Here is a 14,944-nt window from a genome sequence, read left to right as displayed (position 1 = left end):
CTGGCAAGTACCATTATGGCAAAAACAGTCTTAACTGAAAATAGACCTAATTATTTTGTAACCCCATTGGGCTTAGCCCCTTTAAAACCTTGTCCTAAGGCTCAGGAACTGCTGGTTGTTCCAGGGGCAAAGAGAGGGAGAGTGACAGGTGTGTGTGTGTGTGTGTATCCAGACAAGAGGGCTACAGTGAGCAGGCCCTCATGTAGTGAAGCAGCTGAGAACCTCCCTGAAGCCTGGGAGGGACAGAGCGGCCAGCCGGGGACACCCCAGGACAAGGGGCAGGAGGAGCACTGTGCCAGGGAAGAATCACCCAAGGACAAATCAGAGGTGGACCCAGTATCACTGTTGCCCAGAGCTGTACGGGATTGTGAGTACTGGAGCTTGTGATCATGCATTGGGAATAAGGAGGGATGCTATAGCTAGTTAGGTGTCACTCTGTGTGGGTTTGCAGAGAGTAGCCAAAAAGGGCACAGGAGGGTTTTTTGGGAAAGTTTTCTGGTGCTGAAGACAACCAGGAGCATGCAAGACTCACTGGTGGACTGGAACTCTGCCCAGGAGTCCTGAACTCTGAATGTAGATGCATTGCTCAGTGTCTGTCCTTATGTATTGTGGTACCACTGGGCCTGTGGAGCCTCATGTTGAATGTAACCCTGTTTTATTGCTCCCCCTATCTTTTCTCTGTCTTGTCTCTATTCATCCCTCGGTGAAAAATATTTCCTTTCCTATATTCATTGTACTATTTGTGTGTGTGCTCACAAGGGGATGGTGGCTTGGAACAGTTGCCCCTGGGGTGAAAGGGAGTTTTCGTGCATGCACCTTTTCTTGGCCAGAGCTGCCTGCAGAGCAGACACCATCTTGGCCACAAAGGCGCTACAATTTTTATTTCACTAGAAAACAGGAAGAAATGCATTTGGGGAATACAGTAGTGTTCTTGGAAGTCTGGAAACCAAAATCTAATTTGGCTGATTTAACAGCTGATTTGTTTAAGGTGTTTAACAAAATCCATAGGCCCAAATTTTCCAGTCCAGCTGAACAGTGCTTGGCACAAGTCTGAGACAAAGGTAGGTTCAAATCACTTTGCCAGTGCCTGTATTGTGGGTCCATCAGTGATTCCCAGCCTTAGGATAAAATAGAGCAGCTTAAGACCTGGCAGCCAGGGTTTGGTCCTTTTCCCTAGCTGATGCCCAAAAGAAGAATGGCCAAGAAGCAGCTACAGTGTCTCCAACAGTAAAAGATTCCCCCACGCAAAGAGACACCTCAGACTCAGTGGGTTTATGGCTGCTTTACACCAGCAGAGTGGCACAAAGTAACTGAATCGGACCAGGGCTTTGAGCCCATAATTACTAAAGTTGTGAAAAGTTGCTAATAATGCAACTGTGAAAGGGCTGGAATGAATTCATTCATGTAATTCACTAGTATTAGTTAAACCTGATCTCACCACAGGAATTCTGTTCTTTAAAAAAAAAAAAAAAGGACCGAGCCTAGGGTTATATTTAGCCTTCACATGCAGAAGTGAAATAAAGTGAAGGGAAAAATAAAACTAAACCGCACATAATTCCTTAGGACAATGTTTTGTCTCGGTATCCATAGAACACAAGGCAAGTGGGTGAAGTAAATCAGAAGCAGTTTGTGATCCTTAAGAGTCCAAGCTATTAAAAATGAAATTGAGGTGGTGCGTGCTATATTAAGCACTGATGTTGAACGTTCTCAGCAGCCACCACTACTGTAAAAGGAAGGACTAGCACACAGCAGCCCATAATTCTCAGCTTGCCAGCTGAAAAATGCCTTAACCACCATTAAAACCCATGCCAGAATTATCCAAACCAGTTAGGGCTTAAACCTCATTCCATTACATATAATGAATAAAATACAACTCTCCAATATCCTAGCACTCAGTTCTTCCACCACTTTTAAAAATATTTTTTTCTATTGAAATAATAGAAATATTGCAGAAGTAAAAAAAGTATGCTTACGCCCCAATCCCGGGAAGTACTTAGAAAGTGAGTAGCATCACTGATGCCACTGAAGAGAGTCAAAATACTTTGCTTTAGAACACACCTATAACACATAATATGATACTGAATCATTAATCAAGGGTAGGCACACCTGATACGGCAAATGCACATGAGCTTAAGTTTAAGCTTAACCTCGGTATGCTTATAATGTAATTCAAGTCAAGATACAAGCAAGTGTAATAAAGGGAAGGACTAAAGGAGACAGGACAAGGGTCATAAGAAATAGAAGGTTTTCCACTGCCTGACTTCAATGGGCTTTGGATCAGGCCCTATGTGCCCAGTTAGTAGGTAAAGATTCTGAAATGTCTGAAAATACGTTGGTGCAGTTCAGGTTTTTATCAGGAACTGAAAACAGAATTGACACAATTCTTATGAGAAAATTTGATCTTGTATTTCTAGCCCAGGTTTCCACTCAGCATTCTGGATAGTTTGGATAAACACTGAATAGTTATCTGAACTAATTAATGTTTAAATTTCACTCCCTCCCTAGGAATAATCCAATATCACCTTTCAAGGGAAATTTGAAATTCAGATATATATTATAGACACAAAACTGAAAGGTTACAAATAAAAGGATAAAAAATAAAAAAAAAATACAAAAAAAAAAAAAAAAAAATTGTATCAATCATGAGAGCTGATAGCATGCAATACATAAGAATAGATATAATTTTATATTATATTATTTTTATATATTTATAAATTACATATATAAAACCTCACCCCTAAATAAAAGGAAAAGAAAGAAGAAAGAAATCTTTCCTTAAATGTAATATTGACTTTTTTAACTTTTTTAAAAACTCAGCAAACAGACTTTACAAACTAAAGCTGGAAATGTAATGTAAAATATGTATGCAAGCAGCATTATAAGTAATGTGTCTATTGGGGCTTTTTAATGAAAAGAAAATTGGCAAAGAGGAAAGAAGAGAAGTAGTTTGGTCAGTCTAGTTAGGGTCTAAGGTACCATAATGTGGTACATATATTTGCACATTATTGTTTGTCTTGATGTATGATGGCCGCTCCATCACACAGTGATGTAAAAAAAAACCCCTAAACAGCATAGAGCCAGGGTTGACCTAACAAGGTCAACACAATGCAAGTGTAGATGCTACATGGTCTGTGTTATCCCTTATCTTCCAGCTACTGGAACAACTCCAGAGACCCCCCATTTCACCCAAAAATCTATGCCAAACTGTGCCCCATATCAGCACAGCACCCCAGATTCCAGACTTGAGAGAGGAACTCATGAGAGACTCCCTGAGACAGCAAAGGAGGAGGAGGAGAGGAGGAGAGAGAGGAGAGGAGAGAGATGCAGCAGAGGATTCAAAGCCAGTCAAAAAGCAGACTTGTTCAAGATTTCCAAGCAGTCATTACCACAGCCCAGATGATTAGGTGAGTGAAAGGGAAAGGGGTAAGGTGTGTTTTGTGTTCTTTACAATTTAAAAGTATTCATCCTTGTTCTTTTGTTTGTTTTCTATGTTTGTTTGAATTTTATTGTTTTTACTAAAACAAAAGAGAAACAGAACAACAACAAAGAGATGGCACACTGCTTTTTTTCAGGGGAGGGGGGTGTGGTGTGGGAAGAAAGGCACATGTGAACATCACTTGGTTTTTGTATACATCCTTCCCTTTTGTATCCTTCTGAGAGATCGCAAATGAAACTCTCACTCTCTTACTCTCTCTTCTGGCTTCTAGGCATGGCTGCCTTATTTCTTCATCTATGGCAGGACACTTACCACACCACCCTGCAGTGAGTTTGTCTGGCACCTTTGCAGTAAACAATGGGCATAGGCATTTATGGGGCAGCAGCTGTAAGCCAATAGCAGCTGTATTCTTCTCTGCAGATCAGCTAAAATTGAGAGAGAGAGCAGAAAAATTCACCCAGCTGTGTGGAAATCCCAGCCATTTTTCAGTGCCATTCCCCATTGTGGAACATGACAGGAAATTGCTTGCATTGCATCAGAACCATTCACCCCCCCCCTCACACTGGCAGGGCTGGCTCTGCCATGCTCACGATGGCAGCAGCTGGAGAGCAGTGGTGTCCAAGCTGCAAAAAAAAATACGTGGTGTTTTAAAAAGTTTTTTTAAAAGTTTTTATTTTTTTTTTTTTTTTTCTTTTTTAAGTTTGTTTCCTTTCTGAAATGTAATGTAAATCTTGTTTTACATCACATGAAAGCAGCTGAAGGCCTTGCAGGGTGCCCCCCTTACTCACCAACCCTGAGGTGAAGGTAACCCTGAACAAAAATGCTGACTAGGGAGAAATTTTGCCAAAGCTGTGTACTGGCAATATGACTGGAGGTATTGTGAGGGTTTGGAGGGACAGTATGAGGAAAGGGAGAGTAGGATAAGTGGAAGAGGGCAGAGGGGATAAGGGGGAGGGACTCAGGCCACAAATCCAGGGCCCAAAGCCCCTAAATCCAGATCTTGCCCCTTTGGACAGGTCCAAAAATCCACAAAAAATCCCCTCTTGCAGTTCTTGGAGAACCACACCCACTGCACTCCACCACATCCACAAACATTGCATTGTCCAAAACCACACCACTTCTCACTCTATCACACCACACACAACAAACACCCAAAAGACAACAAACAACACACTGACAGATGAAGACAACAGACAACAATCAATTAAATGGACAAACATGACATACTTAATTTTAAGTTTATTTTTTGGAAGTTTATATAACTGTATATATTTTTTTTGGTTTTTTTTTGGTTCTTTTTATTTTATTTTTTTTTTTTATTGATTTTTTTCTATCTTTTTTTTCTTTTTTTGGTTTTTATCATTCTCTTAAATATTATCAATTATCAAATTTTATTCATAATCAAACAAAAAAAAATAAATGATGCATGAAAAACAAACAAAACATGTGATGTACATATTTACACATTGAGCACACATTGATATGTTTCATGTTTCATGTGCATTGTGCATGTGTTGTGTGTTGTCTGTTTCTCTGAGAGATGGTGGTTCAGTAGAAGTGTCAGTGAAAGTTTAGAGGAAAAAAAGTGTGATATGGATAGCATGGTGGATGTGAAGCATGGATAATATGGAATGCACAGGACAAAAAGTTGCCTGCTGAATAGAGCTCCTAGATTTCCCACAACACACTCCACAGACATTTCCAACACACAACACACCACACCAGAGGTGGCACCACACTGTACCCACTGCACAGCAACACTGACAACAACACGCATTAACACAATAAACAGTGTAACACACACAAGGCAGCAAAGTGTAAGCAAGCACAAGCAAACTACTAATTTTGGGCTGCTGTATACAATGTAACTTGCATTAAGTTTGCAGTAGACACAGCTTTTAACTTGCAAACACTAATGAATGTAAACAAACAGAATCAGAGAAAACAAAGGCAGATGCAACTACAAATGGTGCCAGGTGATCCCCTAACAGGCAGACCCACCCAGGCCCCTCCCAGGACCACACCTCCCCCCCCACCCTCCAGCCCCACAGACACCACAGCATCCAGCCCCCCCCCCCAGCCAGAGACCAGCCACCCCCCTGAGCCCTGATGAGCAGCACCTCATGAGATGAAAAACTGCAGACTATGGCAGGGATCTGAGACTTGTGAATATGAGATTAAAGAAACTGAGTGCTGAATTTAGTGCTGATATATTATAGGAGATATCTTGACAGAGAGAGAAGAGAAAAGGCTGAGATGATGGATAAAGATGGATGAGTAAGGAGGAAGTTGAGAGGAAGTGTTTTGATGCTGTCTTGATGATTAAGATGCTATCAGCACCAACAGCTGGCTACCATTACTCCAGCAAGAGCAGAATAGCCTAGCTTACAAATCACCTCCAACCACAAAATCCTTTTACAAATCATCCTACAATAAAACCTGTTTAACAAATACCCATTAAATATTTCTTGGAATCATAAACATAAAAACATACACATGTAAACATCCTCATAAATAACTTTGATCAGCTAAGAAAAATTCCTGAGAAAAGACATTATTCAGCTAAGACCTGAAACTAATTTATTAGACACTGTAGCAGCTGTAATATGTATAAGAGACATATTAAATCTGACATATTTATAGTATAATATTTTGGATTAATATATATGTTGTGCTGAGCATTTGCTCATTTGGTTTATTTTGTTATTGATTTTCTGGCAATTTGTTTAAGTTTGGTATATGTTTATGGGGTCTTATGGTTGGTTGGTTTGGTTTGTTGGCATATAATTGGATGGTTATCTTGGATATCTTGTGTGAATATAAGTGTAACTGTAAATAAATAGAATCGGATAATAGAACTTGTGTCATGTCTTGTCAGGTTGTAACAAAAGTAGATCTCAAAAAGTCTTGATGTAATTTACTGAAAAACTTTCTTGATATTTTGTTTATTTCTTTTTTTTTTTTTTATTGTTTTTTTTGTTTTTTTTTTATTTCCAGTCATTTTTAGATTTCTTATGACTTGTATTTTGTAGAGCCTTTCTAATGCCAGAGCCCCTTGATATTCTGGGTCTTATCCTTATGAGTCTATATAGCCACTGAGAAACTGGTGGGGAAAGGAATTGCAACCACTCCAAGTAGTGAAAAGTGGCCATCAACCATTCTTCCATGTGCCTCTGTCTTATCTTGCACTCACAGTGCAGCCACATTCTCAGCTCTCCACACACAATCCAGGTACAGACACTCTCACATCCTCAAAGCCAGACAAGGAAGCAGAGGAGATGAAGGCAGGCCTCTCAAGCATGCTGCAGAGAGGAGCAGATCTGAGTGCCCATCCAGCCAGCCAGCAGATCTGTTCAGTGAACTGCAGGGTTTTCTATTGTACGGAGGGTCTGATAGGCATCTGAAGATTGATCACAATGAAGTGTGAACTGGCCCCCCTGATGAACCTTTACTGAATACATATCATAGCACCCACTGAACAAATGCTTCTCTTCATTAAGCAATTTAATCTTCAATTAATTTCATCATCACAATAATTCCTCATCATTCATTAATATGTCTTGTAGTTTTAAGCTTTGATATAGTGTCCTGGCTTGCAATGCTAAGTGTATCATTATGCTTATAATATTTATGCTATTATACTAAATGCTTGTATGATATTTACATTAATAAAAGTATTTAAAAATTAACAAAGAAATGAAAAATGTGTGAAAAATAAAAAGTAAAAGGAAAAAAATTAAATGAAAAAAACTTCAAAAAAAAAAACAAAATAAAAAAAAGAAACAGTGATTAAATAATAGAATATGTGTAAGGTTTCTAAAAACAATAAAATTGAATAAAAATTTAAAAAAATATGAATACCAAAAATAAATAGAAAAAATGACACAATAAATGAAACACATAATGACCCATAACACTAAATGAATGACACAAAAACAAGAGCAGATTTCAAGAACAACAAATAACCCTAAGACCCTCAAGAACCACCAACTCCAAGAAACCCCATTACCTCACAACCATGAACACCTCAGATGAAGACAACCCGCTGAAGATGAGGAATACCCAGAACCAGACCAAGGATACAGAGAAAAGAAAGAAACAGAAAGAAACCAACAGAACCAAGAAAACAACCAGAGCCACCCTGCTGGCCCAATAAAGTGAGTCCTCAGCTAAAACCACTCCATCCTCACTCACACACAGTCACTCATGCTAAACAAGCTCCACACACCACAGTCCTCACACACACACACCTTGGGCATGCACCACAGACACAGCACTATATTAACTCTAACTCAGGAACCAATCCATGCAACAAACCTCGATGCCAACTCTGCCCACATATCTACACCAGCGACACTATCACAGTACCTAACCAGATCAGCTACAACATCACCGGTTCATTCATCTGCACATCCACCAATGTAATATATGCCATCATATGCCAGCAATGCCCCTCTGCTATATACATCAGCCAAACTGGACAGTCCCTACGTAAAAGGATAAATGGACACAAGTCAGATATTCGGAATGGCAATATACAAAAACCTGTAGGAGAACACTTCAACCTCCCTGGACACACAATAGCAGATTTAAAGGTAGCCATCCTGCAGCGAAAAAACTTCATGACCAGACTTCAAAGAGAAACTGCTGAGCTTCAGTTCATTTGCAAATTTGACACCATCAGTTTAGGATTAAACAAAGACTGTGAATGGCTAGCCAACTACAAAAGCAGTTTCTCATCCCTTGGTTTTCACACCTCAACTGCTAGAACAGGGCCTCATCCTCCCTGATTGAACTAACCTCATTATCTCTAGACTGGTTCTTGCCTGAATATTTATATCTGCCTCTGGAAATTTCCACTACATTTATCTGACGAAGTGGGTATTCGCCCACGAAAGCTCATGCTCCAATACGTCTGTTAGTCTAAAAGATGCCACAGGACTCTTGTCGCTTTTTACAGATCCAGACTAACATGGCTACCCCTCTGTTATTTCCCGTGACACTTTTCAATACACACAAAATGTACAATGACTATTTCCAGTTCTCCTTGTTTATTATATAGGATGATCAGATATTATGCCGATGAAGGCTGTATACTGAATTCATAATTACCTAGCTAGAGGGATTGAATCAGACTTTTTGTTCCTATATACATATACTCAAGCAACTCAATTATGATCTAATTTTTATATGAACAGATACAGTTGTTTCTTTATTTAGGCACCATGTGCACCTGCACAATGCTATGCTGTGGTAAAAGCGAGCATTGGAAGTAAAATTATATATATATATAAAGAATATATTTTATGGATGATTCTATGAATGTTTATTTTAAATCTCCCAGTGCTTCTTAGTTAGTTATGCAAATTAACAAATAATAGTCATACAACCAGCAGTGCCTAAACTCACTATTTGTCATATTAACTGAGGATGAAAGACTGCTCCTGAATTAAAAAGAGAAGCTAACATTTTTTATAAGCCATAACTGGCTAAATCATTCTTTTCAAAGAAGACATAGCTGCCTCTGGTTATTACACATTTTATCCTTTTATAGCTGTGACAATTAGATGTCATAAAATTAAAACAAAACAAAAAAAGTGATTATGTCAGCACAAGATGGCTTTCTACAAATCATTCTTCAGATTCAGGAGCCAACTTATTCAAAGGATGAAGCTTTTTACTGCCTAAAAACCTGCTCATGACTTAATAGAACATTATCATCCATCTCTGACAATGTGTGATATTAAAAAGATAACTAGAATCTCCACAGAGGGCTTGCTCTAATCATTACACACATCACGCAACTGCACACAGTATCCAACTAAAGAATCAACCATGTCTTCTCATGTCAAAAGTAGATCACAATAAAGAGTTGACTAGTACTATTATTATTATATTTATTTATCACTTTAGAGGACCCAAAATTATGCAGGGAGTCTCACAGAAACACAAGGTCCTCACCCAGCAGAGCTCATTACCTGGGGCCCCAGGTCTGTGAAGATTTGCACACACATTTAACTTGAAGTCAACAGGGCAATTCACAGTGTGTAAAGTTAAGCATAGGCATAAGTCTTTGCAAGGTCAGGGTCTGCCCACATGGAGCTTTGTTGACTTAATTGGGTCTCTGTGCAGGGGGTTTCTTCAGGCAGAGCAGCTTGCAGGTTCAAGGCATAATTTCACATGACACAATGAGTTAACAAAACAGTGAGGTGGGGTAAGAAAGACAATGGTTACAGTCAGACAAACTGTTGTAGTTTTTTTTGTGGGAAGGAGGGGTATTATTTAATGAATAGTTTTTAATAAATATGAATACTGTTTCAGCAAGTGTCACCAGATAGCATGATAATACACAGTTTTCCAAGTTCCTTTTCTTCATGTGTGAGCAAATGTTTAATCTTGGGAAGACATGTTGTGTTCCAATTATTTGTAGATTTGCACAGTTCTGTACAGAGACCATTGTCCTTGGAAAGGGAGCTTTGACTGGAGTCAGTTCCTGAGGCAGAGTTGTTCACTGAGAGCTGGGCTGATGTTCGGTTGAGACCCCGAAAGAAGGGACTGCCCTGCATATTGTTTGACCACCTCTGTCCCAGGACTGGTGCATATGTGTAAATACAAAAAGTTACATTTAGAATGTGCTCAGACTCCTCATGACTGATTTCTCCTTTGTTGGGAAACTGGACTGGACATCTGCTACTGCTCAGCTGAAAGGAGATGTTAGTGTCAGCAATGGGATACTGGTGTTGGAAGAAAGAGCAACAATATAAAATAACATCTTTCTTTGGCTTACCCCTTGTGGACATCAAGTTAGAAGAGGATTTGAATAAAGAGTGTGAGGTGGGCTATTGAGATGCTTCAGGAAGACATTCAAGACCTCAGGGACAGAATGGAGAGAGCTGCTGAAGCAGTTGCAGAAGTGGGCAAATCAGGGAATTGAGGCTGACATCATTCACAGAGATGGGTGGGGAACGATCCCCTAAAAGACTAGGTTCAGGACAGAGTTATATACAGCCTTGCAGGCAAGAATGAGAAGTTTGAATCTGATGTGTTGGAGTAGGAGGAACTTGTGGAGAAAATCAAAGAGTGGGAGAAAGTCACCTGGGCAAGGAAGATATTTTTTGCAGCAAAATTTCACATGGATTGGAGGGTTGTAATATTTCTGTCAGATGCCAGAAAATAGGAGTTGGCAGCAGTCATATTAGGAGATAGAGGGTTGGAGAGTTTTAGTTTGGAGTGGAAGTAAAGTCACAAACTCATCTGGTAACTGAAGAGTTTAGTACCTAACTTTAATACTCACCAGTCAGTTCAAGGGAGTGATTGTCTCAACTGCTGGGGAATCAAGTAGTCCTAGGCACAATCAGTCAGCAGATAGTTGCATGTATTCAATATTTAAAATGTGTTCCATTTTGACAGGACAAAAAGGCATATGATTCGCTTTTGTTCCCTGATTAGCTGGCTTTACATTTCAGAATGTGGTTTCTGTTTCGAATTGTTGTGATTACTATTGGCCTGTTTGCACCCTGTTTGTTTTATTGCTCTTTTCTCTTTGCATAAAAAAGGTAACGCTCCAGTTTCTGATACTGAGCCACTGGTTTGTCAGCAGCCTTCCCTCTAGAGTGACAGACTGTGTCCTTACTTCAATTAGATTAATACTCTCCTTGATATTTATGCATCACCTTCATTGACACTGACAAGTTATACATGCTCAATGAAAGGAGAAAGGACAACCCCTCACCCCCAGCTTGCAGAGTGCATGAAGTGATGCTTTATCCAGAGCCAGTGCTAACCCATTGGGGGGCCCTAAGCAGGAATATTTTCACACACACACACACACACACACACACACACACACACACACACACACACACACGTACTAATAATTAATAGCAGGGGTCCGTGAACTGCTGAGGGCCCTAAGCAATTGCTTTGTCTGCTTATGCCTACCACCGGCTCTGGCTTTATCAAAGGTCATGTTTTACTACCTTCTTTGTGTACTCTATGTGCTGCCTTCTTTTGGGACTTTGAGACCTTCAAAGTGTTGAAGCTGTAACTAGAGTTTGCAAATTCAAACAAAGCCCTTTTAAGAGTATACTAAAACGGAAGGAAGACTGGATCCAAAATATTCAGCAGAGTACTAGATTGCACCGCTCTTAAGAGTCCCCTTACAATTACACTGCAATAGCCGGTCGTATGAGTGTAGCAGTGGTTGGTGTGCACAGTCAGCCCTCCCTTTCAAAACAAAACAGCTCATGTGTGTGGGCTGCTGTGCAAAGCCACTTTCCCAGCTACTGTTTCAGGCAGCAAAGTAAACAGGTCCTGATCGCATGTAGAGTTCAAAGATACAGAAAGCAGGTTTCCTGCCTTCAGCCTGATTCCCTTCTCCTTTATACCACTTTTAGGGCAGGTCTACACTGGTGGGGGGGGATCAATCTAACATACGCAACTTCAGCTACGTGAATAGTGTAGCTGAAGTCGAAGTACCTTAGATCGAATTACTTACCGTCCTCACGGCGCGGGATTGACGTCCGCGGCTCACCATGTCGACTCCACTACCGCCGTTCGCATTGGTGGAGTTCCGGAGTCGACAGGAGCGCGTTCGGGGATCGATATATCGCGTCTAGATGAGACACGATATATCAATCCCCAAGAAATCGATTGCTACCCGCCAATCTGGCCGGTAGTGAAGACGTACCCTTACACAGTGTGGGCCAGATCATCTCTTCTCTTCTGACTAATTTGTGCCACTCTGGCAGCCCTAGAGGACTGAAATCTGGCTGGTTTTGGCCAACCGGGGTATTCCCCCAACACAGGGACTTACTTTTCTAGGATAAAACTGTTGCTGTAGCTAAGTCCCCTGCCACTCCCCATCCTGGTCTTAGCACAGGGAGCAGGAGGAACATGTCTGGATCATGCCTTTGTTCCAGCTATCATCAGCTGGCAAATAGTCTTTAGGGGACTTTTGTCGGATGGTATAGGTTCGCATAGCCCAAAGGTTATGCCAAGGAATGCTGGCGCTGAGATAACGGGGTACCAGAACAGCCTCCATAACTGCATCGTCTCTCTGCTACACCAAATGGATCTCAGCTTCAGCAGAGAATCTGACCAGTAACTTTTTTCATTTAATTAAGCTACTCCTGATTTACACCAGCGTAACTGAGAGAAGAATCAGGCCCCTCCGGGTTTCTGACATGATTAGGCTTGGACATTGTCATGCATTTAATTGGAGTCCAGAATATTGTGATTTCTGCATTTTTTTGTTTTGTTTTTAAATATCCATATGTTTCGACTTTTTGCCCTGATTCTTGGAAGCAGCGATACTCAGGACAGCTTTTAAGAACATGCCTGAGACCTTGAGGAACTGAGTTATGAGAACACCTTCCACGCTATTTTTAAAATCATTTTGATTTAATTTGGAAAGCTAGGTTGGCTTCCAAATAGTAAGTTCAATAGGGGCTACTCCTAATTTCCAAACTCATCATCATTATTACAGCACATCAACTCTTCTTGTTATTTGCATCATTGATGATAGTATCAAACACAAGGTTCTTCAGGAGGATTAGTTTTCCTAGACTTTCTCAAATATGGAACCTACTCCCATTGACACTGGAGTGACAACTCCAGTGTAGTGGGAACAGGAATAATCCTATTATCAGGTTGCCCATCTATAAGCTCTGATTCTCCACTGCTTTGCACCTTTTGAAGCCCATTTATACCTGTGCTAAGTGAATTCAAAGAGGGTTTAAAATGCTGCCATTTTGATTTGGTGCTACTTTATACCCACATCATAACTGACTGCACAAATTGCAAGGCGGTGATGAATCAGAACCAAAATATCTAATAGATTGGGGTGAAATCCTGGCCCCTATTGAAGTCAATGGGAGTTTTACCTAGATATCATTTATATCAATCACATAGCTTGGATACATGTAGAAAAATCAGAACTCACATCATTGAAACCAATGCTTTTTTATAGGAACTACAAATGTCAAAACTCAATTCCAGACTAACATATGGGGTCAAAAATATCTTAAATACTTGGAAACGCATTGGACCAGATTCTCTGGTCACTTACAATAGAGTCAGGGCTGGCTCCAGACCCCAGCGCGGGACCAGCGGACCTTCCGCAGGCACGTCTGCAGGAGGTCCACCGGAGCCGAGGGACCGGCAACCGCCAGAGCGCCCCCCGCGGCATGCCACCCTGCTTGGGGCGGCACAATTCCTAGAGCCGCCCCTGAATAGAGTTACTCCTGATTTACACAAGTGTAAATGAGAAGAGAACTAAGTGTAAGTGACCAGAGAACAGGGCCAAATTCTGCTTTCATAAACCGTGGTATAAATCCAAGCAATTTCCAGTGTGGTGATCACCCATCTCTAAAAAACAGCCCCCCAAAGTTGCCATGATAGAAACACAGCCCTAATATGAGAACCATAAACTAAAAGGAATTCAATACAATATCAAATTAATGAGGTTTTTATAACACCTCCTTTTATACTGCAGCAAATTTTTAATTCTCATAACAGACATGTTGGGCAGCAACTCTGATATTTTAACAGTGGCAAAATGTTTCTTTTCTGACTCCCAGAAAAATGAAATTTATTTATTCAGTCAGGGCAACACATTAGTGAGATCCAACGTGGGGCCTTGTGCAGGATGGCAATCCAAACATTGGTCTGTGTCACTGAATTGTTATGAACATTTATTGCATAACAGTACAGTATTATGTAGTCTCCCTACAGCTTGAACCAGAGCTAAGAGCTTTAAACCAAATAGACTTGTTTCAAGGTAGAAGCTTGGCAAATACATACAGCTGACCTAAAAATTCTATGAGACGAATTTACCAGGACATTTACCAAGTCCAATGATGAAGAGTTTTTAAATTCTAATGGGTAGTTCTTTGTCCATTAATGTCAGTTGGAGATTTTGTCATTGACTTCACTTTTGCCTCATGAAAGGATTACCAGGGAAATGATTAAACTACTAAGCCTGTTGTTCTGACTCCCCATGTGCAAGTGAGAAGGACCAGTTGATGTTCTGAGTCTCCCAGGGAATGAAAAAAAGCCCAGCAGTCCTGCTCCCTGAGTCTCTTGCGGTGAAGAAAAGCCCTGCCGTGCTTGATCTCTGGCATGAAATGCAACCTTGTTTCTCTCATTTCATTGAAACACTTCTGCTTTATTTATTGGTATATGTTTGAAAACTGATGAGTTTTCTGCATTCTTTCTAAAAAAATCCTTTTTAATAAAGTAAAAACTTACAAATAAGAAAAAGTAGAATTCAGACTTTAAATACATCGATTCGCTTTCTTTTTAACTCACCTGGATCACCTGGATCGATCAGTCTTCAGCTGTCGTTAAGACTGCGCCGATCACAATACGTCCGCCATTCTTCTCGCATTCTTGCCTTTCTTCTCCACGTTCATCTGAAACATTTTAAAATGTCATCTTCCCATCTTCTTGGAGGCCGACCAGATGGTCTTTTCTGTTCTCGTGGGTACCACTCAGTAATGATTGTGT

This window comes from Mauremys reevesii, linkage group 2 (assembly GCF_016161935.1).
Source record: "Mauremys reevesii isolate NIE-2019 linkage group 2, ASM1616193v1, whole genome shotgun sequence".
Lineage (NCBI taxonomy): Eukaryota > Metazoa > Chordata > Testudines > Geoemydidae > Mauremys > Mauremys reevesii.
The sequence above is the reverse complement of the archived record's forward strand: the minus strand, read 5'-3'. Positions refer to the sequence as shown.